The sequence below is a fragment of the Rosa chinensis genome, chromosome 6 (genome assembly GCF_002994745.2).
Source record: "Rosa chinensis cultivar Old Blush chromosome 6, RchiOBHm-V2, whole genome shotgun sequence".
In the NCBI taxonomy this organism is placed as follows: Eukaryota; Viridiplantae; Streptophyta; class Magnoliopsida; order Rosales; family Rosaceae; genus Rosa; species Rosa chinensis.
This window is the reverse complement of record NC_037093.1, coordinates 43,797,227-43,801,978: the sequence shown is the minus strand read 5'-3', so window position 1 is coordinate 43,801,978 and position 4,752 is coordinate 43,797,227.

The following is a 4,752-nucleotide window of genomic DNA, read 5'->3' as shown; positions in this document are numbered from 1 at the left end:
CTCTGCTCATCTTTTCTGGTGACGTCACACAACTGCTGGGTTCTGATTACATGTGCTTGTTAATCGGAACAAGTCCTTGCACAGTAAAAATACACACTGAGTTCATCGTCATAGATTGCTTCAGCTCTTACAATGCAATCATCGGCCGACCAGCCCTCAACAAGCTGAAATGCATCATCGTTGGATACATGCTACTCATGAAGTTTCCCACCCCCAACGACATGGGGTTCAAGAGGGGAAGCCAGCAAATTGCGCGAGAGTGTTACTCGACAACTGTGACACACTCGCGCCGCCTCGAGATCTTGTTAGTAGGCAATCAACTCCCGCTAACTGACAAGCTGGTTGATCCCAGGGACGATGAAGAAAAAAAGACCGTCAAGTCATCTGCATCTCTGACGAGCACCCAGAGAGGATAGTACGCATCGACGCTCAACTCTCCTCGGAGATAGCAGCAGAACTTACACAGCTCCTACAGGAGAACACTGTTATCTTCACATGGTCCTACGCGGACATGCCGGGTATCTCTCCTGACATCATCACCCAGAAGTTGAGTATCAAGCCATCTTTCTATCCTATCAAACAAAAAGGAGACTATTTGACGAGGAAAGATATCAAGCAATTAGAGAAGAAACAGCCAAGCTGCATGGCATAGGATTCATCCGCCGGGTCAACTATCCGCAGTGGATATCTAACCTAGTCATGGTCAAAAAGCCTAGCGGCAAGGTTGGCGGATGTGTGTTGACTTTAAGGGTCTAAACAAAGCATACCCCATGGACAGCTTCCCGCTACCGCGTATTGACCAACTGGTCGACGCCACAGCAGGACATGAATTACTCAATATGATGGATGCCTTCTCCGGCTACAACCAAATCAGGATGCACACCAGCGATCAGGAATGCACCACCTTCACAACTGATAAAGGCTTATACTATTACAATGTCATGCCTTTTGGCCTTAAGAATGCTGGTGCCACGTATCACCTACTCATGAACAGCATGTTCACGGAGCACCTAAGAAAAATCATTAAAGTATACGTAGACGACATGCTCTTCAAAAGCATCAAGGCCAGCGGACAAGTGGCTAACCTCCGCATCATATTCTCCATCCTCCTAGCTTATGGCATGCGCCTGAACCCAGAAAAAAGCTTCTTCAGCGTTACCGCCAGCAAATTTCTCGATTACATCTTTAGCGAGCGGGGCATCAAGGCAAACCTCGACAAGGTACAGGTAATCCTCAACATGACATCCCCTGAAAAGAAGGTTCATGTCCAAAGTCTCCAGGGAAAACTAGCGGCGCTATCCCGCTTCATTTCAAAACTTACCGATAGATGCCTCCCATTCTTCAAAGCTATGAAGAGATCTCATCAGCAGGAAGTGGATTGGACGTCAGATTGTGAGGCAGCATTTCAGAGTTTAAAAGAATACTTAGCGGCAATCCCACTTCTCTCCATACCAGTACAAGGCGAAATATTGTACATATACCCAAGGTTCTAAAAAAAGCTAGGCGTTAGTCGGGCGGAAGTCTAGAGCCTAGCGCCCAAAGGCCTAGGCGGGGACTAGGCGGTTTTTTTATTTTTGATTTTAATTTTATTTTTATAACATATAATATCACTGACAACTATTTCTATATATAAATATAACTAAATAATGCTTCTATATAGAACAATTAACAATCATACATTTTAACAATTAAGTAATTAACAATCAGTAAGAAGTTTTTCTTCAAAAAGACGATCAGTAAGAAGTTAAGAACTAGTTACTGAGAACCAATTAACTAAGCAAGCAAAGTCAAATAGACAAATAGTTCAATACAATTCAACAATTATTCAATCAATAGATGCAATTCGTGTCAAAACCAAATTGTGGCATAGACTTTGTTGCAACACCTGTCAAAACCAAATTGAAGCAGATACTTTGCTTCAACTCAGCAAATTGAAGCAGAAAGAGGCTCAGAAGAACTCCGAACGCAGCAATTTCAAGTTCGAGCCTTCGAGGCTTTGCTGCAAAAAGAACCCAAATTTCAGATCTCAAACAGTGAAAGTACGAAACAAATCGAAGTTTTCAAACAAATAAAATTTCAGATTGGGAGATTTACCAAGTTTGAAAGTACATGGAGATGTTGAGCAGAGATTGGGAGGGACCGAGGGAGCGAGAAAGTGAGTCTTTGAGAGAGGGAGACAGAGAGACCATGCCGCTGTCGTCGCCCATCTATGTTGAGGAGGAGTGTCACCGTACAGCTGGCCCACTGCCGTCAATAAGGATCCGAGAAGGTCGTCTTGATATTCAACAACGATTAACAAGCAAAAAAAAAAAAAAAAAAGACTTCAGCGGTTAGCGCCCAGCCCCAGTAGGGAAACGCCTAGCCCGATTAGACTCCGCCTAGAGCGCCTAGCTGGATGCCCAGCAACCCCGCGCCTAATTCAAACGATTCGGTCGAAATCGGAACTTCTCCTCCACGCTTAGGGCCTAACCACAGCCTAGGCGGCCGCCCAACCTGACTTTTAGAACCTTGCATATACCTAGCGGTATCAGCAATAACAGTCAGCTGCGCCATTTTAAGAAGAGAAGGACAAGAGGAACTTTCGGTTTTCTATGCCGGCAGAGGCATGATTGAAGCAGAAACAAGATACACTCCGTTGGAGCAATTGACCATAGCGCTCATTGTCGCCGCTAGACGTATCCCCCAGTACTTCCAGGCTCATACCATCCATGTGCTAACAAACCAACCACTGAGAGAAGTCATGCAGAGACCAGAGCACTCCGGCCGCCTCAACGAATGGGCAATCGAGCTCAGCGAATTGGACATAGAATACAAACTACGGACAACCATGAAAGGCCAGGCGGTAGCAGACTTCATCGCTGAACTCACTGAACGGTAGGAGGAGCTTACCCCAGTGACACCAGGAGAGGATAACACCACACTCCCAGTCAACATTGCCGCAAGAGGTAAAAGGTCAGCCTGGAACCTCCTTGTCGACGGCTCCGCATGCACCAAGGCATGTGGCGCTGGAATTATCCTAACAGGACCAGGAGGACTGAATGTGAAATATGCCCAAAAATTCAACTTCAAAGCATCAAACAACATGGCAGAGTATGAAGCACTCATAGTAGGATTGCTCCTCACCATAGATGCGGGAGCTGATAGCATCAACATATTCAGCGATTCCCAGCTTATTGTCGACCAGGTCAACGACAGGTTCCAGGCAGCTGATGGCATACTTGGAATATATGAAGACCCTCCTGGCGAAATTCAAATTTCACACTATCACACAAATCCCCAGGGAGGAGAACGCCAAGGCAGACTCTCTGGTGGCAAGGCTGGCAACCGCTCAACCGCACCAAAGCCCACCGGACACAAGGGTAGAATGCATGGACAAGCCAAGCATCACAAAACCCTAGCGGAAAATTTTCACATCGAAGTCAACCCCAGCTGGATTGACGAAATAGTTAAGTACAAACTCAACGGCACGCTACCTAATGATAAGGTAGTAGTGAGCAACCGGCTACAACATTCAAAATGGAAAATTGTACCGCCGTGGGTTCACTCACCCTAACCTCATATGTTTAAAGCCAGAAGAAGGCAGGGTGGTGCTAGAACAAATCCACGAGGGAGAATGCGGAAACCACTAGGGGGCAAGGTTGTTGGCAAATTGGACCATGCGACAGGGGTACTTCTGGCCCACGCTGGGCTACAACACCAAACAAATCTTCAGGTCATGCCATAAATGCCAACAATATGCCGACCTCCCGCATGCCCCAGCAGAACCATTGTCAGTCATCATCACTCTTTGGATCCACTCAACTTGGGGACTCGACCTCCTCGGTGAATTCCTGACTGCCAAGGGCCAATTCAAATTCATCATTGTCGCCATCGAGTATAACAACAAATGGATCGAGGCTAATGGCAATCACAACCGCTAAGGTAACTCACTTCATCTGGAAGAACATTTATTGTCGCTATGGAGTATCCCACACCATTATCACCGACAACGGCACCCAATTCAAAAATGAGGAAGTCATTAGCTTCACCACTAAGCTAGGCACCAAAATGAAATATGCATCTGTGGCACACCCGCAGGCCAGTGGCCAAGTTGAAGCGGCAAATAAGATCATAAAGAAGCTCCTCAAGAAGAAACTCGATGACGCCAAGGGCTTATGGGCAGAGAAGCTCCTGGAAGTCTTGTGGGCTATAAGAACAACTCCAACATCCTCCAATAGAGAAACACCTTTTTACAAGATGTTCGGCACGGATGCAGTCTTTCCAATTGAAGTCACACAGCCAACCGCTAGAGTCGAGTCCTACGACGCCGGTACCAACGACGACTGCATCTGCCTCGACAAAGACTTGCTGGAGGAGAAACTCAACAAGGCGCACTTGCGCAATCTCCAAAACAAGCGAATGGTATCGCATTTATACAACACTAGGGTCAAGGCCAGAAACCTCCAACTGAGGGACTTGGTTATGAAGGAAGTAATTCCTCCGCCAACCGCCCTCCATCCCACGTGGGAAGGTCCTTACCAAATAGTTAAAGTCGTCAGCCCCGGCACCTTCTACTTAAGGAACAAGGACAGCGTAACATCTTCGGTACTACTACAAGTAGCTCTACCGCTAGACCCACGAGCATCTTGACTTAGCTAAATTTTTGTGTAATGTTTAGCTAAGAGAAGCTACCCCACGGGTAATCTCACTCTTTTGTAAACGCTGATCAGTCAGCTATCTATGGAATGAGGAATTACTCAAACCATTGTTCTT